Source organism: Nomia melanderi, chromosome 11, assembly GCF_051020985.1.
Source record: "Nomia melanderi isolate GNS246 chromosome 11, iyNomMela1, whole genome shotgun sequence".
NCBI classification, from domain to species: Eukaryota; Metazoa; Arthropoda; class Insecta; order Hymenoptera; family Halictidae; genus Nomia; species Nomia melanderi.
This window is the reverse complement of record NC_135009.1, coordinates 17,198,429-17,223,311: the sequence shown is the minus strand read 5'-3', so window position 1 is coordinate 17,223,311 and position 24,883 is coordinate 17,198,429. Positions and strand designations below refer to the sequence as shown.

The 24,883-nt window shown below is 45.8% G+C and overlaps 1 protein-coding gene across 1 annotated transcript in view; it reads left to right on the top strand.

The window, feature by feature from the left end:
* The first annotated feature begins 10,810 nt into the window (after positions 1-10,810).
* The window catches only part of rho-6 (serine protease rhomboid 6), a 167,193-nt gene continuing 153,120 nt past the window's right edge, over positions 10,811-24,883 (top strand). Inside the window, exon 1 of the mRNA XM_031993822.2 lies at positions 10,811-11,006. The gene's annotated coding sequence lies outside the window, so the exon portion shown is untranslated. The remainder of the gene's footprint in view (positions 11,007-24,883) is intronic.

Here is a 24,883-nt window from a genome sequence, read left to right as displayed (position 1 = left end):
GCGGATCGCGGTATTTGTCGGCAGCCCGCCGCCACACGCGATTTCCACGAGTTTCGGCAACAAGGCCGCTGCGAGCCGGATGCAATGGCAGCAGGAAATGAATCCGAAGACGAACAGGCTTGCCGGCAACAGTTTCTTGATTATCCCGTGGCACCTTCCTCGCCGCGATGATCACTTGAATCGCGTGCGCGGTTCGTGTACGAGGCTTCGTAATTCATTTAACCCCTCGCACTGTTGTTCCGTTTTTATGCGTGATAGACATAACTGCCTCATCAATGGTGATCGATGGAAAGAAGAATTCTGAGCGTTTTCCGTGCTGATGTGTTTGTTTTTTCTTTGAGAGTAGAGGGAGAATAGAAATATAGAGGTAATCGAATTCTTTTCTTCTAATAAATTATTAATGAACCTTCATCACAGTTCTGAAGGAATCTTGGGACAACGGGTTAAACATCAGGGAATTCGAATTGCCCGTTTGAAAACAACGCAGCGGAATATAAAGCATCAACAGAGTGAATACGACATCGAGAATGGTCTACGCTGAAATATTGAAACGGAAGTGGTTCAAGTCAACTCTATAAAACCTGGTACACGTTTATCACGCGCGTGCTATTCAAAGAAGATATCCCGCACCGATACGAACGGAATATATTTATCTTCGTCGAGTTCACAGTCGATGCTCGCGGAGCTAACGATTTGATTTACAGCGCTCGAATTCAACGTTTCAATATTTCAGCGTCGAACGTGTCGATGCGTTCCCTCGTTAATGCGGGGAAAATGAAGCGCGGGATCAGCCGACGCGATCGCGGACCGACCTTAGCAAGATCACAACCGGCTGCGACCTAATCTAGACACCGTACGTCGCGCGCGAGCCGATAAATCAGCGCCAACTGTTGCGAGCGCGGACACGCGAACATTCCGCGAACGAGCGAGACCGGTGTAATATGTAATTGGCCGGACACTTCGCCGGCGTCGTTCCATTTCGACCCCCCACCGCCGCGCCGTTTTACAAGACTTCCAGCACGGATGAATTTGCATCGCAAATTCGCTCGGATCGCCTAACGCATAACAAAATCTGCTCCCACTTTTCCTTTTTCTTCCCCGGTAACGCGCCGCTCCAGCGATGGAATACAAATTGCACGGGGATTTTACGGATTCCTTTCAATATGGCCGCCATTAACTGCCGCGGTTACGGTCGTTAATGTCGTTTCGCTCGGTAATATTTAAGTACGTTAACATTTTCTTCTTGTAATGAGTAGTAAGGTTGTACTTGTAGATCGCGGGGCCGAATGGAATGAATGGGCATTGAATGTTGCTGCAATTTTTCTGTTAATCATTCTCTGTGTTGCTGGACTTTGAATATTTCCTTTGGTGGATGTATCATTGTCAAACGTTTTAAAGTGGTGAATGTGTTTTAGAATGGTGAATATTTACGAGACATCGTAAGTGTCCAATAAATCGTTAATAATCGAAAATAAAGCGAACGTAACGTTCTCGGTTTTAAACTGATCTAGCTTCCGCGGGACGATAATTAATCCGAACGTGCTCGGTGAAAATGAAAATTAGCATTCGCCGAACGGAAGAACCGAGATCACGCGTGACGCTGATTGACATAACCGACGCAGCCGCGCGTTTACACCGGTAACGCGGTTAACGTCGCGTTTTTCGGGCCCGGATTGACGTTAAAGTCGCGGACGAGAATTATAAAATCGTTACAACGCGACCGGACGGGCGAAACGAAATTTCCCGTGGCAACGCGGCCCGAAGAATCCAATTCCCCCCGAGCGGATCAACGTGGAAATTGCAAATATTTCACCGACGATTTGTTTCGGTGGTATGTCTATTGACGAATTCGCCGTCGAACATCCGGCAATCCGCTCGAGGATATTCGTAGACGCGGCTGCAGCCCGAAAAGATCGAGGCTGAAGTGGTTTTCCGTGAAGTTTCAGGTGCAGCTTGTTCCTCATAACTAGACGTCGGATTTTCTGAATTCCTAAGAGATCCGAATCCGAAAGGCAACGGGAAAGCAAACTGTTTTTCGAGTTTCCTTCTTCGTTTCTAGCCGACGAATCTCTTAAATGCGAGCACAAGTGATTCTTCGTTAACGTTTGTGCGGAATTTACCAGAATTCAACGTCTCAAATTTTTTCATAACTAAGTCGCGAGTGCGTACGCGATTTTCGAGGTGCAGAGGAAACATTCGAGGGCGGTATTCGAGCTGTTTCGCGGATCACGAGATGTTCACGTTTAAAACGATTTTATCGCGTCGTAAGTACCGTAATACGTCGCCTCTTCCCGGGGTAATTCATTTTCCATGATGAAATCCCTATTAAGAAGGCAGGAAATTGTTTCGCGAACAAGAAGATAACGCAGCCCCGGACGATAATTTCCCCTAAACGCGAATCAATAATTCTAATTCCACCGTGTTCCTGTGCTCGACTCGCATCAGAAGTTAGTGCAGTTAAAATATGTAAAACTTTCCGAACCACGCGAAACGAGGTAAAACGAGAAATGTAGAAGAATGGCCAAACGAGAATCGAAAAATCGGAGATACTAAGATTAAAATTCGTGTGACTTTAAAGAAGATAGTACGCAACGTCTCCGAACGTTTCCTGAAACAAGTTCTACAACAGCATCGATCGAAACGCCTAAACAAGCGACGTTCCTCGCAAAATCACCTAGCACAGTTGTCGCGGAACGCAGCCTACCTTCGAAATTAGCAAAAAGGTCCGAACCGTTGACTGTCTCGGTCGTTCTTGCGCATTTTCCCGGTTCGATCAGTCTCGATCGGGTTGAACCGCGTCGTCCCCGAAAAAGCAACGATCCATCAAGCGGATCGCGTTTTTACGAGATTGCGTCGGGGGTTCGACGCGCGGCGAAAGGAAACGGAAGCGAGTCACGCGTAAATTATGATTCATCCGGAGAGCGGGTGATGTAGAACCCGTCGCGTCACGCGGATCGTCCGTTGCCCGTCGAAACGACAAAGAAATTGTGCGCCGTTAATGGCGTCCGGGAGCCATCGGACGCCGCGCGTCGCGGCCGAGCGGCCGTTCTCTGTACGGAACTCAATCACTTAACAAGTATGAGTGATACAAGCAAACGCTTCAGAGAAAAGTTATAAGGTAAAGAGCTAAATATATGGTAGTTGTGTTTCGATTACAACGTTGTACGAATAGAGAAATGGAGTTTACTTGCAGAAAATTATGTTTCAAATAAAAATCATGTTATATAGAATATTTTACTTGCAATTTTCGACTGTCAACATCGCGATACTTCAGAGACGTCAGGTATTATTTCTATTCGGGAAAGCTACACGCCGCCACAGACATTATGTCGCGATTAAGTTACAACGCTACGACGGGCGAACGAGCAACCGAAAATCGAATCAAAGATGCTAATGAATTCGCGGAGCGACTCGCGATCCCCTAAGAGGTCGAAGTGCAACCAGCCAGCCTACGGTCGCGATCCCCAGTGGAAGTTCCATCGAATCAGACGGCGGATCGCAGGATAAATGTCCCGATGCCCGTCGCAATTTCAAACTCACATAACGGCCGGGAAACTACCGAAGAAACCGACGTCTCGTAAGATAGAAAGACGAGCGAGCAAGCTCGACGTCGTTCCCCGGTCGCCAAAAACAAACGAGTGAGCGACGAGTCTGGCCCAGCGCGCCGCGCCCTTCAGCAAACCGAGACAACTTCCTGCAGGAGTTCCATCGAATCCCGTCAATCGACGCGATTTAATATTTCAGCGGGCGATTCGAAAACCACGCGGCTAACAAGACGCCGTCGCGGCGCGCCGTTGGAAAGTTCGCGCGGAACTTTTCCATTCCGCGGCGCGGCCCGTTCCCCGGGGGAGCTTTTTCATCGGCGGAACTCTCGCCGGCTTCGTATTATTACCTAACAATGTTCCCGCATTTGCATCGCGCTCCCGTTTTGCTTTCTTTCGGACCCCGTCACCGACGGCGGGTACGCGCAACACGCGTCAGTGGTAACCTGGGAAAGGTCGAAGGTTCCGGGGAGCGTGTGTATGCAAATGACGCGGCCGCCGCATAAAGGACGGCTCTGAATGGGTTCTTTGTTACTTTTGTTGGAACATGTTTCGATAACCGACCCCCGTGCGTTGCTCCCGCCGCCCTCTGCCCTCTGCCCTCTGCCGCCGCCGCCGCCGCCGTGCCCCCGCGCGAATATGTGTTTTCATAACCGTGTACACAGGTCTCCCGCAGATTTAAACTGAATTTATGTGACCCGGCTGAGAATACAGGGTGTTACAGGACTCGCCGACGGCGGGTTTGCCGCGCGAGAGTTATTTTTAACCGAGGCGACTTCGGCCGGAGAAATATGTCGAAGACGTGGACCGAGATTTCCGTGCGCTTCAACGTATAACGGAAATAATGGAGTTTCCTTTGAAAATAGGAGTTTCTCGTTCTTGTTGGTTTCTGCGGGATACTCGGAGTAGGCATTTTCGAGGTGTTACTGCGAATGTTTCGAATAACTACATTTAACATTTCAAAGATTCTTTGAAATACACAAAACCTTCAACGGATGAAGCCGAATTCTATATCAGTTGCTTAATTAACCTTGCTGTTCGAATAATTAAATCATCTCGCCGAAATGTCGACGTTCGCCCGCAAAGGGTTAAAGATCGACAATAGACAAGCTATATTTCTTTCATACGAGAAGTAAATAAATAACAATTCGAATTCGATCTTCACCACGAGAGGGTTAATTTATTATTCCCTTCGGAATCTCGTTTCGTTGAGCCCCGGACGAAGGGTTCCGTCTAATTTATATCTGGCGTTGCGTCGAAGGGCGGTACTCCCGAATTCCCGTGAATTCAGCGCGCTGCGTCGCGTCGAATGTTAATGGCGGCCGTCACGTGACTCTAATCTTTCTTCCGATGATCCGGCGCGGCGTGCGAGCAACGGCGAAGAGTCTTGAATTAATTATACCCCCCCGGCATATTACAGTGGCACGTGTTTACATCGTTTCTCTTATTAATTTCAGCGCTGCATATAATCCGACGGTCGCGTTTCGGCCCCGGGAGTTCTTCGCGCTCCCTTCCGTCGCCGACGGTCGTCCTCTCTGTTCCGGCCGTTCGCCGGAAACGCGGGCGTCTCCCTTTCACCTTTTCCTCGGCGAGCTCGCGACGAGAGACTTTCCCGTGCGGCATGGAAACTAGGTTGAGCAAAAAAATATTCGCGGACGATTCTCTTATTTTCCGCGCTTGTTACTCCTCCTCGCGCGCGTGTTCCGCGCTGCCGAGACTCTTCTTGTTCTCCTCCTCTCGTTTCGTTCACGGTCTCCCGCGATATCAACGCGAAATTAATTATCTTAAGAACACTGGGGACCCAGAATGCCGACCCGGAAATGGTTACCACCGCTGCTGGGGATTTTGGAAATATTCGTTGCCCGATACCGCATGTTTGCGGAAATACGGACCTGCCGAGCTTAAATTGTATTAGGAAATACGGGCGCCAAGCATTCCGTCGACGACCAAGTTTTCCGTATTATTCGTTAAAATAATAATAGCACAATCTCGACGTATCGATTTGGTTCGAGTATAGCGGATGAGAATAATTGCAATTTTAACCACTCCAATGGCTATTCTCAGTAACCACTTGATAACCAAAATTTAATATTTAATGCTTAACATTAAGCTTCATATAATGAATCAATATGCGAAACATTGAAACAAAACAGGACTTTGCTCTTTACTCTATTCATGATTTATCATGAAGTTCCTTTCGAAGCATATCGTCTGTATATTATCAGAAAACGTTGGATATTTCTGATGAAATACTTTTCGAGTGCAAAGGGTTAACTGAAATTCAGAATGACATCAACTATCGGCGATTTTTTAGTTACTCCATATCGTTAACAACAAAAAGAACACCTTTGAAATAATTCCATTCTCGTCAACGCTGGTGTTCGTAAAGTTCCCGATAAAATGATCGATTAAACGGCCGTTGTTCGTTCACTGCGTTAAAAATTTCAAGAACAGCTTGAAATATCATTTACCAGCTAATTTTCCCTCCTTTCCGTAGCCCACTTCGCTTTCCCAGTGACTTATAATCCATCCCCGGGCGTGAATGGCATCGTACACACCGGCCGGGCGAAACGCAGAAGTGAACGCGGGGGCGAACGGATTAAAAGTTGCCATTAACAAAATTCCGACGGAAAACCATTAGCTATTCAAACACGCGCGGGCGCAAAAGAATTCGAAAGAGCAGCCGGCCGTCGAAGGAACCAGTCCGCTTTAATTCGCCGCGTAATGCCCGGCTCGGACCTCGGGCGCCGACAGTTTGCAATAAATCCAATTTAAAAATGTAAATTTCCCCAGCCGCCCTCGAAGAGCCACGCTCGACGGGGTTTTCTCGTAGCCCCGCCATCCGTCAGTTTTTTCCCGCGATTTCCCGCATCGAATTCCGGCATCAAGTTGGAAAATTGATATTTAACGCGGCATCGATACGCTGCCAGACATTAATTCCAGCCGGGATCCGCCAGCTAATTACATCGGATTTCGCGGCGGGAATTGAAGTAATCGTCTTTTTACTAAGGGACCAGTTTACTGCGGTTGTCCCGCTCGTTGCCGGTCGATCCTCGATACGATAGCGACCGAACGAACGGTGAAATGGAATAAAAATCGAGAGGGAAAGATGCGTCGCGCTGTAACGGAAACAGACAGGCACCCGGGCTCGCGGTAACGCGAGAATCAGTGAAATGTTTCGACCACTTTTCACGTCACGTCGCCGTGGCCGAAGTGCGTTTTTCGACAGGCTCGTGAAAAGTGAGGCCTTTTGTTCGTTTCGCATTCGATTATGCTTGTGCCGCGATCCGCGCCGCGCTTCGCGGCTCGGCCTATTTTTCCCCTCTTTTTTTTTCGAAAAATTCACGGTTTAATCTGCGCTCTTCGAACCGCAACTCGAGCGGAAAGGAATGATAAAGGCTTATAGTTGTCCGTTTTGCAGGCAACTGTCATTTCGCTCGGCAAATAAAGGTTCTCGGCCGCCTTTTGTCGCGGCGAGCGAGTTGAAATATTTCGAACGACTGCCAATTTGTTCTCCTAGGTGAGAAGAATTGCCAATGTTTGCGATTGATGTTGCTGGGAAGATTTAAATTTGCATGCTTTGGATAGGTGTTTCCACGCTTGTGAACCGTCTGTTTGTCGAATTCAATTTCCCACAGTTTAATCGGAATTTTCTTTAGAAAAATGACCGATTTCTAAATCATTCTTTTACAATTATCGGAAAGATAATAGATCCTTCTATAAGAAATTTCTATAGAAATTGTTCTGGTAATGCGCTAGCTATGTTACGAGTGATCGAAGTATCGACAGAAACATTTTGTCAAGTCAACTTGACTGCTCGGTAGTTAAAGTGCTCTTATTCTCTTGTTTCGTAGATCGCATTGGTCTCGGATTGCTATCCGTGACAAATTTTCGGCGAAGCTTCATGCCCACCGTTGGGACAAGGAGCGCGAGTTTGAAATATCGACAACGAGGCAACGCTCCCCGGTGTTAATGCATGTAATAACACACATTACCGTTAATGCGCATTCAGCTTTAATAAATATTAATGCCGTCCCCGTGTGTATATCAGGCTGTAATGAAGATTAAAATTAATATGCATTAAGCTTTCAGTCTCTTGCTCCCGCTACCCCCTTCTCCTGTCGCCCTTTCGAACAAAAATGGTATAAATACGTGTCACGGCGAACAGGTCTCTAACGCCGGGGACGAGTACAAAGATTTTTGGAAATTTTGCCTGCTCTAGATTCTCCTGTTCCTCATTTATGCACGGTTTCATAGCAAAAACTACTTAATACCTTGCTCTGTAATATCGTGTAAAGCTCGCGGTGACGATTTCAAACGGAACAAACATAAATATTACTCGATTCGTTTGAATTCGAGTTAAATATTCTCCCGTTATCAATTATTACACTTTATAGTGAACATGGACGTAGAATATATATGTAGAATTGTCTCTTTCTTCAATATATGATTAATGATCTTGTATCGATTATAATTGATAAAAAAATCACAGGGCTTAATGACACCTAAAGTCTCCTACGACTCATAGTTTCAGTGTACAAAGCGAAATTACCCAGGCAACTCCGTTCTAACGTCATCGAAAATACTCGATGTTCGTTTAGAAGCAAAACAAAGGAGTTTTTCACGCGGAACTCAATTACTGTCGATTTATTCGACGAAACAGGGCCGAGTCATCGTTCCGAAAAGAGAGATTTCAACCGTCCGCCGCCTCCTCGCGGACGCCGGGACGCTAAAGGAGCTTTGCTCGCAAAGATTAATTAACGTCGGAATTAAATACGACTCATTTCGAATCGGAGGTATGAAAGGACGGGCGCTGGCAGAAAAAACGAAGGCGAGTCCCGTGCGTTACTGAGCCATTTTAATTTTAAAATGGATATCCGCCTCAAAAGGTGCGCTTGAATTTTAAAAATTAGTTGGAGAGGTGGATAACGTTTACAGAGGTGCCGGGAGAGAGCTCGCAATTTACTTCTAATTTTCGATGAAATTCCCCGGTCGTACAAGATGCCGGGAATCACCTCTACAAATGTTAATAATGAGATTTATTTCCCGCGGAAGTGATCCGACTGTTCGCCTTCAAACGATTCGTCTTGATGGGAAATGTCTGGAATATTTTCTTTACCCGTCGTTTCATAAAAATGAACGTCGAGTAATTTCTAAAAAGGGGCGATATCAACGTGGAACACCTTGTTTCCGAATATTAGCGTAAATTATCTTGATATCGATTCAAGCGTATCAATTGCAAATTAGGATGATACTTATTGGAGTGGACAATAATTAATGCGATTACAGGGGTCTCATGTGCGCCTGGAAAATACCATGTGTCCGTAGAAATGTTAATTGCGAATGAGAAAGGGTCAATATGAAGAGCGGGCGCCGGCGTAACTTGCGCGGCGGCTTAACCCTCCTCGAGGGGCTAATAAATACAAACACACGCCTCCAAGGGTGAAGTTACTCCATCATCGGTTAATTGCGAAGCGCGAAATGGCCCTCGCGTTATTCAATATTGCAACTGGTCGTTTTAATTTTCATTATGCTTAACGGTTACCTGTTCGCGTTAATATTAACACGCTCAATTATTAACGGTGCCTGTTTCATGAATACCAATTAATAAAATAATACCTTTTTAATAATGTACCATTGCATTATTACACTTAACGTGTTTTCCCATTGTTGTATTTTATAGAAATTCGTCATGTAAACTGAACAATGTTATTATATATTATTCAAAGGGAGAAAAGTTTTGTTCGTTGCTGTAAATAATAAATAACATTAATAACCAGTAATCATTTCGTTACAAGAAATAAAACGCAGAGTTCCAAGCACTTCAAAGGCTCAGGCCGCCATTACAATAAAACCGTTACAGGCAAGCCATCCAAGTAAGTATACCCGTTTCGAATAAACCGCGTCTGCTAGTGCCGCGAGATAAGGATAACGCCCAATGCTGGTAAGGTTCTGCCGCAGTATTAAATATCTACCGTGTGTATTGTGTCACTTACCTTGCAACTTATCCTACGAGCGAATTTGCCGGCGTGTGCGAATAGGAGGTTAGGGGACACCGTCGGAACACGCTGATCGCGGAAAACCTGTCGCGTTCACGGAAAGCTTACGTATTCATGGGTACGTTCCTGCAGCATCAGCTTGTCTCACCAGTCCCGCTGGATTCGATGGTCTTCCTCGCCCGCGATCGTTATTAACTCTTTAGTCCCTCGCTGTAATGTCACACCGGCATCCGAGAAATTCCGTCGAAACGATCGCCTCCCGCCAATTCCATAACGTTCGCGACGCCACCGCGCTAGTCATGTTCGACGTTCCCCAATCACCTGCGGTATTCAAACGAGCCACCTTTATACCGTTAAAATACATTGCAAAATTCTGAATATATTTATCCAAGAATTCAAATTCAACTATATTTAAATATTTCAAATTTCCTGCGTTGCAAAAACACTTCTAGATAAAATGAATTTTTATAATTACCCAGAACTTCCGGTATACTAGTGGACACTATTGACTACAAGATTTGACTAGAGTAGTGGATCGTACTGTTACAATACAGCACACAATTGAATCGGTTCGAGAATATATTTACTCAAGCATTTCAATTGAACTATATTTAAATATTTCTTTATAGTTAACCCTCTATGGGCTGAGTTTTTGTTCATAATAAAATCTATACAAATCTAAGATATTTTGTAACATTGACAAAGTATAAAAGTTGACTGATCACTTAATTTTATTCGCCACTTTGCAAAATGAAATAAATCAACCGAATGTTAATACACTGACGTGACTTCAATGTTCCATTAGCCTACGGAGGGTTAATAAATAATTGTCTCTAGTTACCCAGAATTCCCGGTCCACTGGCGGACGCTGTTGGCCACAAGATTCGAGTAGCGTAGTGGATGATTATGGTCACCGGTTTTACGAATCGTGTTCCGTGTCGGTCCTAGTCCTCGTGTCCGTATTATGCTCGCCGGTCCGCGGGACCAATAGACCCAGTGCCCGCCGGACACGCTCGCGTAGCGAGTTAACAGGCGTCGTTATTAATTTTCCACAGGATCGTGTTGCAATTTCGCGGCGCGGCGAAGACACGATCGGCGTCGGTCGGTCCTTGTCACCGTCATGGACGCCCGAGTGAGACTGTCTCCTTTGCGCGCGCAGCGCGTGCTGTTGACCCATCGTCATGGCAACCGCGCGACGAGTCTACGCTCGACCAAGGTGGATGGACTGCGGCCTGGCCTCGGCCGAACAGAAGTCAGTGCACGCGCGGACGTCAAGCCGTATGTTCATGTTCTCGTGGACGACGCGTCGCGACGTATCGTTCCTGTCTCCGTGGAACTTGCTAACGAGTTTGCACAGTGATATAAAGTGTGAAGTATCGAGGACGAGCCGGGAGATCCGCGGGGCCCAGAGCTTGCAGTCAGCGGAGGGATCATGGAGTGACTGTCGTGCAGCTTGAAGAACAAGGTTAGTGGTAACCTTACAAATATCATTTAGTCGTTTCTTTTACTCGTCTGACTTAACGCTAGAACTGCCAAGCACTTAAACTGACTTTTCCAAATTTCTTTATAAAACATATGACTCAATTGGCTTATATGTCAGTAGGTATCACCAAATCGGCTTCTTTAACGATTTCTCATGGAAGCATAACCTTTCCAGTAATTATAAAAGAAGTCAAGGAGTCATTCTGATCCATTTGGTAGTTCTAGTGTTAAATAAATAAATGCGTTATATGTACAAATGGGTATACTGTTTTCGTGCGATCATTTTTTTCTTTTTGAACCAGCGTGTGACTGTTGTTCATTCGAACACAGTTTTGAATAATTCTACGGTTGACACTGCTCGATTAAGGAGCGTAATGGCGGTTTCCGTTGAAAATATTTCTAGCCCGAGCATTTTATTTGAAGGACAAATGATTTTTTAACGTACCGGGGCTACTGAAACGAGGCGAGTAAATGATGCACACATGCTGCGGTGTCGTTATGGCGGTAGATTGTTGGTTCTACCGCGGTAAAATTGAAACCATAAAACGCGTAAGCCATTGGAGGGCGCTATTCACGCGGATAGCGTTATAAAAGGAATGAAGTGTCGCGCGGAGTCGTCGACCGATCGAATTATTGAGTGTTATGTATCGGGGGTTAATTAAACGCGATTTTCATTGACCAGTCGATTTTCTTATGAAAAACAGTGTGTTCTTGAAATTAATACGGAACGCGTCAATTTGACGCATACGGAATATTGGAAGTCGTCTAATATTCAAATCCTTCGGTTCGAAAATGTAAATTAATTAATATGAAGTTTCTTAAGACCAATAAAATGAACTATATATTTTCAAAAATTTATATTTATATCAAGAAATAAAAGTGCGTGTAATTAATTAGTGGCATCCAAGGGTTAATAGCTAACCTTTTCACTAATTTATTATAATGAAATACAAACATATTTAACTGTTTCGAAGAGATATACCTAGAAAGGAATGGAAATAGGATTAAATACTGTTTCCCATGTCGAAAATTGTGTTTCGTTAATAACACGGTGCAAATATCAATAAACATAATTAGACTCACCGTTCGACTGAGTCTCACGTGTGAGATGCTGCGAACAAATACTCGCAGTGCGAATTTAATAAATATACTGCGAATGTTTATTCATATTTGCGTTTCTACGGTCTACTTAACGAGAAGACGAGTCAGACAGAAACTCGTTAGCACGATCAGTGCTTCCATCGGGGAAAAAGGGAACAAGGTCCACGCGATGCTTTATCAAACTTGATATTTTATTATGTTCCACTGGGTCGTCGTTTTACAATGCTTTCACAGTTGTAAGAACTCGCGTCTCCATTAACAAACGATAATATTTCGCGCACCTTTTACAACAATTTCCGAGCCAATGCGTTACACATCGTGTACTGGTAACTAGGAATCACGTTTTCATACGAAAACACTTCGCTGTGCAATTTTGCTAATTAGCGTAGCATTTAAAAAGATATTCAGTTTGATTCGAATCGATTATCTATTCAAAATATATTACATAACAATCTGATATCTGAGTTTCTGTATGTATAACGATACAAGTCGATCTCACTGAAAACTGCCATCCGCACAATTCAGTTTTCCGAAAATTAGCCGGCACGCAATGCGTTGACGCATGCATCGTCAGATTTTCTCAATTCTTAAAAAACTTCCAAACGCAATGAATAACCTACGAACTTATTCATAGTAGGATTCTATAGTTCGAAGCGCAAATAAAATCGAGTAAACGTCTCAATTTTTATGCGAATTCGAATATACCGAAGCTGCTTACACAGAAAACAAATGTATATTCAGTGGCGGCTTTCAAGAATTTGTTTTCGAAATCCGCGAACCGCGTTAAACGCTGTTTAATAATAAATCCTACACGAGACATGCAGTTCTTCGAAAAATTCGTCCCCTCGGTGGAGCTGGCCTCCGAAATTCGGTCGACGGAAACCACCCCTGCAGACTGTATCTAGCGGACGATTGTCAACAGACATCTGGTTCTCGTTGTCCTGGTTGGAAATAAACATCGCGTTGGCACTGAGAATCGTACCACGGCGTATAGCGGCTGGGAAAAAGGGGATTTTTTTTTATGGGACAGATTTTAATGGTTGTGTAACGCGGAACCGTCGCGTCGCTCCGGATCGCTAATGGAAACGAATGTTTCTCAAGTGGTCCGACTCTGTCAACCATCGCATCGGTCGAGTGGCTCGCTCCGCTTTTAGTTTTCAAGATCAGGTTAGAGGCAGAGTGCGCCCGTTTATCAAGTTACCAATGAAAGCGGTCGTTATCTTCGGGCCGAACTGCACTTCCGCCATTTTTTCGGCTCCGGCTCGACGCGTTCCGCTTTTCGGCCGGATCGAAAGCCCATTTTTCCGCCCTGGCCGGGTACCCGCCATTTTCCAAGCGTTTTTTCCACTCTTCTTTTTCACCTGATATTTTTAGGGAATTCGTGTAACGCGGACGCGCACGAAAAACCGACGTTGTTTTCGCTTCCCGTTCGCGGAATTTCGATTCTCTTTTAGCCTCGGTGATCAGACGCTCGCGAATGATTCCTGCCTGTACGGGCGTGTAATCGATGGTTGAACTCGGCAAGATTCACTTGAGCATTTCGCGTTACATCCATCAACTTGCTCTATAACATTCATTAACTCCATTGACAATTTTCCTACGATTTCTGAGCACTTCAGTCCCATAGAAACACTGCTTCCCTTGCTTCCGATGAAAGATACAAGAAGCTTCATAGACGCGCGCAACGCGAATCGACTTGAGTCATTAAAAACTCAATTAGTCCCGTCAACTTCCATAAAAGAAAAATCGTAAAACGGCGCGGAACTTTTTACGTTAGCCTTCGGAATAGTTGATCGAAGTCAGACCCTATTTCCCTGTCTAAGGCGAGACGTCGGTTCAATAATCTTTCAGTCAGCCCGTAAGACAAACGAACGTGATACCAAAGCGGTCAGGAAGCTCTGCGTGAGCAGAGGGCCACCGGCGCGCGTATATTTTTAATTCGTCGTACGAAACATCTTCCTGGATTCCGATCGATGGCAGCCGAGCGAGGAGGAAAGCGAAGGAGGAGACACGCGGAGAGGCAGGCGTCTACTTCCGCGAGTTTCACCGGACCGTTTCAAGGTTAGCCGACCGGCAGTCTAAATATTTTCCTTTCGAATAGCCGTCGTTCTCTCTGCCGGTGTTCCCGTGCTCGTCGCGAGTTCCCTTGTTTTCGTTCCACCCTCCCGTCAAGGGGAAAGGAAGAGGAGAGAGTAGTCTGCTGGGCGAACAAAGAGACACCGCGTAGGCGGAGGCGGGCAACGCGTTATTCCGTTCACGAACGCTCCGAGCATTTGCATCCGGCCCGCGTAACTTATCCATTTACACGAACCTCGGGGAGCGGCCCGGGGAAAGAGAGACTGCTTCTCCTTCGGTTTTCCTTTCGTTTAAACGTACTTCGAACGGGGCTGCGGCGGACGGCTGTCTTGTTACGCCGCGCGAAAAGATTATTTCAGCCCTTTGCGGCCGTGGAAGCTTTGAAATGCGCTAAACTTTTCCCTGATGAAGCTGAATTACGTATCAGTTGCTTAAGCAGCAGGAAAAAGGGAAACTATATGCTCTCTTGATGGTTGAGTAATTAAATCGTTCGTTTGCGATACAGTCTTTCAAATACGGAAATTTGATCGCGCTGGAATGTCGACATTCCTTTGTAAAGGGCTGACACGTTCCATGGTGGGAATGTGTTACAGTTCTTGGGAGTCAATTTTTCTTAGAAGCCCTTTGTTCTGGCTGATAACAGTCGGACGCCAGTAGTACACCCTGAAAGGCGGACAGTCTTTTATTGTAAGTGGAGGCGGAATGTGTTGGCCCGACTTTGCTCGACGTCCTTATCGGGTGTCCCAGGAACTGCGTAACTTTCTGATTAGTGCTGAGAAGCGTGGAAATGTTTTGAACAGGGTGTCGTGTAGATTTTCTTCTCGATCAGCTCGAATCAGACGATTGATACGATACATTCGAGCTTCGGTGGTTTTGTTCTTCTATTGTTGATTCGTTCAGAATGCAAATGTAAATACAGAATAGGGAATACCTTTTACGGGCACACGATGGAACAGACTTTTCGATTTTTCTTTACCGTTATCGGTTGTTCCAATATGTGAATGTAAACAAGAAATACGAGAGATACAGTTTTGCATGGTGGTTTCTGTTTTCGAATAATTTGAATTCCAAAAATGGTTCGGTAGGTATACAAATAAACGCCTTTCAACTTTTCCCTCTATTGTCGATTGTTTTCAATAATAGAAGCGAACGAACCCTGTGGAATAAGACGATCTTCTCCTGTGTTTTGTAAAAGCAGAGTTTGAAAATCGTTTGGGTAACATTATAGTTGAGCAACGTCGAGTTCGTTGATCACCCTTCCTTCTCTCCATAGAAAAACGTTTGTTCGGTAGAAAACCAAACACAAATTAATAACTACACCACTATCGATGTACGCGGCTAATAGCGGTAACGAGGAACATGCAGGCAAATTACTCAATCCTGTTCCACGATTCGTTTCAAATTCAATTTTTCCGGAAACAGTGTTCCGCCGAACAAAATTTCATTGTGCCTCCTCAATTTGCTTTCGCCCGTAAAATACTCACGATTTTCCCCTCATAAAAAGTCGATTTTCGTTTCGTTCGTCGAAATCATAAATAAAATCCACCACTCGTCTCCGAAATCCAATAATTCCGTTGGATTCAAATGAAATATTATTCTCCCGTTATCAACAATCATACTTCAGAGCGAGCATAGACATAGAACATAGAACTTTCCTCGTTCTTCAATAAATTATCAATTATGAAGCACCTGTATCGATCATAATTGACAAATAACTAACAAGACAACGTTAGTGATCTCTATAACGCGAATTCAGCTTCGACGAAAGAACCTTGGGATCCCCGACGAATGTCCGTCGAAGGAAAACATTTAGCAGAAGGACGATAGCGTATTAATAAAGAATAACAGTTGGACAGTATAAATATCGCTGGTGTTCACGAAGCAGCGAGCACGGATCGCTCGTGGTAGGATGAACGTTGCGCGACGTTTCCACGTCGGGAGTGAAAAATTGCGAGCGACGCGTGTCCCCGGCCCGCCCCCGCCGCCCGGTTGCCAAAATTCATCAATACGTGGAGAGTGGATGTCGTTTATTAAACGATTTTCACGCGGACCGAATTTCATCGGGATTTTATAATATCTGGATACATGCTTGTATATACAATACCCCATCGAAAGCAGCCGGATTTTGCAAGCGATTAAAAGTTCTCTCTTTGAAAATTGTCGGATGACGTGCCGTCGCTCGCCTGAATACGAAACTTTCCACGCAATAGACGGACGGCGGGGCAGGGATGGGGGGAGGGGGGATGTTCGTCAAATTTCCCTGGAAAATCGTTATATTCGACCTTTAGCTGTTAACGAGCGGATACAGCGTTAGCGGAGTTCGCCTCATTCACGGTTCGCAGCATCGAAATCGCCACTGTATCTTGTATTATTCATGTTTCAGTGTATCGATAACAAATTCATGCGCCGCGTGAAACGCGAATCGATTTGCAGCGTGTTAAAACGCAGGTTTAGAAGCGCGCGGAATGAAATTTACAGGGGTTCCGATGATATTCCAGCGTGTGCTTCGCACGGAATTTTAGGAGTCGCAGTCGGGGCTTTGTTCGAAGTGAAAATCACGGGCGGAATGCGTCAACGTTGCTTTGGAAATGTTCGCCGGCCGGAAAATCCGGGAAGTTAATTTAATTTGCGTCTTATCGGACCCCCGGAATGCGTTATATTACCTTCGCATTCATCGGGAATTTTTCATTGGGGATTGATTGGATTTTCAAGCCGTTCGCCTGCGTTCTTGCAAATATTGGAATAATTGGAATTGGTACGTCTGCACCTACAGAATCAGAGGGAAAACAGAGTTCGTATTAAACGTTATCATCTTTATTCCCCGGGTTCTTTCGAATTAACATTTAACGCTGAATTCCCGATCGGATTATGCATTATTCAATTCCTTCGGGAATTTCTAGGGAATTCCGTTATTCTTTTCATAATTGTAACGAAGGAAATCGAAAATGAGTCGTTTTGATTCACCTGGTAGTCCCAGCGCTAACGTTATTCTTATGCTATCAATTACTATACTTCAAAGCAAATCTACTCGTAAAACATGCCTAACGAAACGTCTTCTATTTCAATAAATCAGTGATACAGTTATATCGATCATGATGGAGGAGGAAATCACAAGGCAAGGGGTTGAAACATCCACTCGAGTGTCCTGAGTTGATTTTCCTGGCGCGCAGGGTCGCCTTCATCCAGCAGGAAAGCGAGGGGCCAGGTTTCTCCGGAAACGAGTGCCGCGGAGTGCAGCCCCATCGATCCACAGTGCCTTGACTGAAATTACAGAAATGAAAGGACGCGCTCCCATCCAACATCCAATTGATACCAAAGCAGCAAAGTTGTTTTGTCTCTGGCGCGCTGGATGGGGACTCGGAACAGCGAGACCCCGTCGTCGTCGTCGTCGTCGTCGTCCCGCGTCTTTCTTTCCGCCGATTCTTTTTGTTCATCGTCCCCGTCCATTGTCATCGCGGACGGGCGCGAGAAAAAGAAAGTAGTCGGCAAGGAAACACGATTTGTCCCGGTGAAAACTGCCGCCTGGTTGCACGACCGTTGCCATTGTGTCTGCTGTCGTCAGCCGCGGCGCTTGGCGACGTCGTTTCGGGCCCGCTCGCCGATCGACCCAATTTATTTCGGTCCGCACCTCTATTGAACTAATGACTGCGAATCTAGACCAATTCGGGGGCGTTTTTAATCGGGTTTCCCTGGAAATAGCTTTCTTCGCCGTAGGTTGTGCGTTTAACGCTAGATTCATGGATAGTTTGTGCTATCGTTCTTAGATGAATGGATGTTTGTGCATTTAGATCTCGGAAAGGGGTTCTAAAATAGATAATTAGGACGCACGTGGGTGCGTCGATCAAAATCAAGCCCAACATTCGGCAAATAATGTTTATAGAATTCAATACGAGCGAAATTGCTTCGTTTCGTAAGTCCAATATTAAACGTTGCTCAGATTTCTCTTTTCCATGCTCGTCTCCCAGATAATTCGCTAAGTATTCGCAGACGTAATAAGAGAAATCGCTAGATTCGCGTTTTTCAATTACGCAATGGTAGTTGCACACTGCAGAGTCTCTTTGCCTCTGTTACCTGCCGGTTGTCCGTTAACTGTTGAAACATCGCACAAAGGACTCCTCGTTTTTACTTTCGTTCCGTGCTAGATTTTCCTCTAATTTCGCTGCAGCCTCGGTAGCACGCTGCGGCGTCTTTAATTTTCTTGCTCGTTGCGGAAGCGGACTGCTCGAACAAATAAATTTCGTAAGGAGTCGCTTCTAAACAATCCGCGGGCGACCGTTAGAAGTCGAGCGGCGTGCAAGCCGAGCGTGACGCGAGGAGAAAAATCTGTTTTTCTCTGACAAAAGCGGTCGCGCAGGGGTTGCAGCGTGCGCGTTCACGACAATTTCTTTGTAAATGGGTGGTTGCCGCAAGGAGGTCACGCCGGTTTTCTTCCCGAAAACGACGACGCTCGCTGACACCACCGTGGCCCTCCGAGGCGGCCATAATCGGTCGCGTGAAAGGACTCGCTTTGAAATTTCCGTATCAAGCGTAATCTTCAACGGAAGAGAAGTTTCATTTACAAGAGCCCGGCCGCGAAGAACACCGTTTTTCCCTGTTCCCCGCCATTAATATTCTTCAATGGCACTACCCCTATTGCCGCTCTCCATCCACGTAGTACATAACACGCGTCTGAAGGGTCGGGCATCGCACAATGAAGAAAGCTTATCGTAAGCCGCTCAATTCAAAATAAAACGGCGGCCTGAATATTCAGCAGAAATGCTGGCGCATTCAATGCATCGCGCTGCATCGATACCGCTGAAAGTATTCGAATCTATATTTCATCTCACGTACGCGCCGCGTGTATTTACATACCTCTTAGTGCTCGCCTAGCATTGCCACAGTCGCTTGAACGGAATCGCGCCGGCTGAGAGGGATTCTTTTCTTAACAATTACCAGAGGTTCGGTAGAAGTCGCGCGTCGTTCGAATTCTTCTTCTCGTTCATTCGACGCGGCTCCTTATTAGTACTTCGAGATCTCTAACCAGGCTTCGACGTTGCTGAATTGCCTGAAGAGTCTATTAACCCTTTGATATATTCAACGACCAACAGTAGACCGAAACCAAATTTCTCAAGCCTTAGACGCCACCAGTAGCCAAGTAGTTAATCGCAATTGTCAGCATATCAGCGTGTCTTCACTCTCAAAAGTTCCCGAATCAAATTTCCAGAATTCCAAAGAAACTACATAACTTCACAGTATACAATAACTACTGATACACATGGTAGAGATAACACAAGTTATTCAATTATATATTAAAGCAATACCAATCTCCCCAAACCCCCGGAAACTTCGCTTCCGCTTTCATTCATAAGTATTTCGTAACATTCCCAAAGGTTTACCTTCTCCCCGCAGTAATGTACAGTCCAAACATGGTACAGCCCTTCGGTATCGGAGCAAGGATCGTCGCGGGGGGCTAGTTTGCGCGCGAAACGACTGCAAATATTTCCTAACGGACCGGCGAGCGATTTTTCAAATATATCTGACCCGGGGTCCGGATCGGCCGCGAGTTTCTGCTGTATTATTTGCAGCGGACAGTAGAAAAGCTTTAAGCTCGATCTGGCATCGGACCAATTTCGCGTCGATCGCGGCCGGTACACGTTTCACCGGAGCCGGCCCGGCGGAGGGGCGGAAAAAAAGGAAACGGAGCTCGTGAATAACCCCATCGGCGTGTAATCAGTACGGGGAAATGTCCCAGGGCGCTTTAATAAACCGATACCGAGTTTTTCCGTGCCGGCTTTGATTTACCTCCACCGCCGGCGTTCCCATTGGTCCGCGTATCATCCCCGCGACGGGATTGGCCGCCGAAATTCTCAGCCGTTGCACGGCTACCGAGACAGCTCGCGTTGTTAACGATGTTAACAATGCTCCTCGCGATGCTGCGCGGAAAAGTTCGACCGAGGATGCGCGGGAAAGTTTCGCCACGATGGGGGTTGTTCTGCCTCGAATTATATTTTTCTGGTTTCCCCCGGTCGAGCGGAACTGTTTCTCCGCCGGATTTTTGTTATTGTTTCGTCTGCTCTGTCGGCCTAACGATGTTCTCTAATTTTTATATGATTTTTGGGGCTCTCGAAACTTTTGTCTCGATGGACATTGTGTTTTTAAGAGGAATGCGTGGTATAGAAATGGAAGGTAACAGTGAGAACTGTGTTTGCGACGAGTTCCGTTAGATTTATAGAGTTTCTTGTAAACTTTATCGTATTTTATAGCAGATCTTCGAAGGATATTAATCGAGATCCATTTAAACTTGTATAAAATAATATTAATATTGAGTAGCCAACAAATTGACGCGTTCCGCGAGTGCAACGTTCGCGTTCTATTGCGTTTCGTTGGAATATTTCCGACACGGGTATTACAATGCGATAATAATTTTTTGTGAAAACACGTGAACGTGTAATCAACATGTTTGAAACTCTGCACTGGACTTTCGGAGAAAGCCAATTTCGAAATTCGTTGAATATTCCGAAGGCACCGCGACGAACGATGCGTGTTAATTAAAAAAATTACTCGATAGTTTCTATTCATTTGGACGTTTAACTTTGTAACGCGAGCAACACGCGACCGTCCGCTACGGAAAATCGTTATCGGGGTTGCGCCGTGGGCTTCTTAACGTTTTCCTTTATTTTTCTCGCGAATTAAGAGCGGCGCGTCTGGACGCGACAGAACGCGAAGGCAGCCATTACGATTCAAAGCTTCCCGTTAATTATTTAAAGCCCGCCCGGGGGCTAACTGATTCACTTAGCAACGCGCTAATTTCAATTGTAATAAGGTTATCTAGCCGTGCCGGAACGGTAATACGGAGGATGCCGGGCGCTGAGTAAATTTGGACCAGCACGTGCGTCCGCGCAGATGTTGCCGAACGGCGACGTATATAAACTCGGAATTTAGAGTATGATGGAAACAGTCCGCAATCGGTAGACGGCATCAGGAGCTTCCAGTTGGCAGTACCTTGTAATATCCTGCGGGGTTCGAGCTCCTTACTCGCCGACGTATTAATCAATCATCCCCTTCCCGGCACTCGCGAGGATTTTATTTTATTTCGAGCGACGCTGAGACTTCGATTTCATTCCGATCGTTCAACTGGACTCTCGATACAAGCAACCGTAACGCGAATTTTTTATGTCTGGGAGTCGACGATGTTCATGTTCTCTTAATTAATTATCAATTAAAATCTCGATAGTTCACCCTTGAAGTTACAGGAACTTCAAAAAGTCGATTTGACTGCTGAGTAAGTTTAGCGTTAAAGTAATATGATAAGTCGAGTTTTAAGGAAAATAAACAGTGCTAAAGTTTGAACTTTATATTACTTTGAGCTTACTTATTCAGTTTGTTAGACTGCTAGATTATCGTCAGTGTAATCAGTGTAGAGTTTAACATCTCAGCAGTAATATTTTTCATCTGGAACGATATTCTTTTTCCACGTTGAACCGGGGACGCGCTCCTTATCCCCGCCACCCGATTTTCTCATCTGCAATCGCGTATCTCTATCTCGGAGATCCCGGCGAAACCTCGTGCCGTGTTCAGGCACCTGTTAACCCCTCGCTCTGATCTCGCTTCTAAGCTGATCTTTAAATCAATTTGGAATTCATTCCGCCCGAGAACTCGAATTCGAGCGTTCTCTCGTCTTGATTCTATTTTTCATCCGTGCGACTCGAATTTCATGCCATCGAACCTGAGTCGATACTTGCTATGTTCTGTGTAGTTTGCTCTCAAATCTTTAAACCCGCTGCTCCTGATATCTAAAGAATGTAATTAATATAATGTCAGCTATTAGCTTGACCTTACCTTTCAGTTAAACTCTTACAGTTAACACTGAAATTACTCAGTAACTCTTTCCAATATCCATCCAATCAACCGCCATTCCGTCTAGCATAAGAACCCTCGCGAGGAAAATCGAAATTAAACAGCGGCACTTACACAGGCGGGCGCGCCCCACGGAATTCGAAATCGAATGGTTCGCCATTCGAAATTGCGCACGGTCCCAGCGATTCCGCGTCGGTCGATAAATTCCCGTGCAAAAGGAGAATGCGTCTTTCTCCTAATCTCGGGACCTGATTTTCGTATCTGCGATCGTCGCTCGTTTCGTATCCGCGCGCAGTAGCCAGGGGTTGGTCGCCGCCTGGATTCACCCTCGAACAGTCATAGATGCCGTCGCCTCGGCCAAGAGGTCGCCGAACAGCGGGGACCAGGGTGCGCAGAGATAAAAAGGGGATTAAGATGCGGACTCCCCGTCCCCGTTCTTCCGTGTAATTGTAAACTTGTACTCGCGCGAGCTATAAATTCCGGCCAGGGGCCGGGGCTTACTTTTAAAATTTAGTATTCGCGTGTACCTTCGGCGGCGGGACACCCATTGTCGTCCGACCCCCGGAAGAAAAGTCTAAAAAGTTCGAGTAACTCCGTTGCCAGCCGTGATGCATTGATAAGGAAACTCGCCGGCCGCCATTGTCTCCTCCCCGCCTCTCGTCTCCGTTCATTTTTTTACGACCTTATTGTTACCGGAGTTGTTAGCAGGAATTTCGGGAATTCTCAACTTTTTATTACTTCGTACTTTTTCTTACTTTCGACCGTTTCATTCTCGGTCGAGTGTAGAGGGCTGCGACGATTCTAGTCTGTTGCAGCGATAACGGAAACGTTTATCTTTCGTTTACTTCTAGCGATTAGTCAGAATTATTAGAAGCCCAGTCTAATGATCTTGCGTCATTTGCCAAACGGCAGAGTCAACGTTCAGCTGGACACACGCGACAGTGCTAATCATTCGTCACGTTTCTCGATAAATTGGTTTTCCTAGTCTCCGTCACGGAATTCGCTAAGTCTCGCTAAAATTTCTCTAAATTATCGCTCGTAAGCCGAACCCCGCCAGCCTTTAAGTATACTTATCCCCACTTTCGTTCCCAATGATACCCCGCAGCTCCGGTTCGCCAACATTTTCTCAGCGACTTCCCAACGTGCGCGGCAATCCTCAGTTTTAATCGTCAAACGTTAAAGTATCCGGGCAGATCCGAGTTCCGCTTTGAACCGCGTTTAGTCCGGTGTTCCCGAAAAACACTTTCCGCGCGGATCAATTCGCAGACGGATATACGGCTGCAGGCAGCCCTGGTACCAGCGGATCATCTCCAAAAACGAGCCCGTAAAAGGGGATAGAGGAACACGGGGGCCGCAATCGGAATCGAAAGACATAAAACGCCGGGAACGATCCATTCCTGCCGGAAGAATCTAATTTTTCGAAACGAAAGACGATAGGGCGCTCGCTAGCTCTATCTCGCGCTCGCGCGCGCGCGTCGAAAACAAGTTCCACCCCCGCCGGCGACCAAGGAAAAACATACTTTCGTAGTTCCGACTACGCCGGTTCATCGTCCGCTCCCAGCGAAGCCGATTTTTCCTCTCTTTCCGCCAGTTTTTTCACCCTCTCGACTCGCCCACTCCTTTTTCCTCTGCGCCGACAACCCTCCCGCGGCTTTTCCATTCGCCCAGAAAACGAGATCGCGCTCGAGTCGAAGGTTGGCTGCATAATTCTCGCGACGCGTCGCTGAGACCCTCGTGATCCCTCGAGGAGAGAAACGTTCTTTCTTTAACGCGTCGGCTGCCGTGGCGATAACCGGAGCTTCGACGTTGCGAGAAAGTAATTATAAGGTGCAACCGATGTCGGATCGAAATGTTCGTTATCGTGGATAACTAACGTAAGAATTGTGATGTTAAATGATCAATGATTCTTCCGTTTTCTCTTTGCTGAGAGGAAAATCAGTGGGAATAAATAGGTAACAGTGTAACGTGACAACCGTGGTATTAAGGAATTCACGATTAAAAATAAGGGGGTGGTTTTTATTAATCCTTTGTCGAATTCGGCTATAATAGGGACTTTGAGTTTCGATATAAATTGAACAGCTGTAAATGAATACTTTAATTGTTCAACTAACTGGAGGTTTATATGTCTGACGCGCAACCGAGCGTTTTCGCGGGCAAGTTTTCATAAGACTAAAGAATTTCGCCCGCAACGAAGGAGCCCGAAATTATTTTCCCACGGGAATCGACGAGAATTGCCAGCAGTGATTCCCGAACGAGTCCGTGTATCGGGACGTGGGCGAATTAATTGATGGCGCTGGAGACCGTGTCTCTTGCGATAACAGAGGGCGAGCGCAAGGAAAATATCGACGGAAGCCCGGGTTGTTTCGGATAAATGTTCTTGCGCGAGTTATTTTCTTAGGCCGGAAGTGTTTGGTGTCGGTTGGGTGTTTACTCTGCACGTTATTAGCGTGCCGCATCGTTAATTGTTTGGGATAAATTAGTGCAAACATCGGCTCCGGCGTAGGACAATGTTGATCGATCATTTCCATTGAAATTCGAACATTTCACGAGGTTCTACCGCTTTTAATCTTCCAACGACCTCGATACTTGTTCCGATTAATTATCTGGAACGATGTAATCTAACGCGTATAACTACTGTAATTCTCGCAGTAGAAACAGATCTAAATTCCTTTACGAATAGACTCGTTGGAAGCAATATGATGAATGAAATCGTCAGTCGCGATCACCGATCAGTCTGTACGTGCATTGACATAAGTGTTTGAAAGATATCCGATCGATTATGCTAATTTCACGCGGATACCACAATAATGCTAATCAAGCATTCGATTACCGCGATCTTTATCGCGA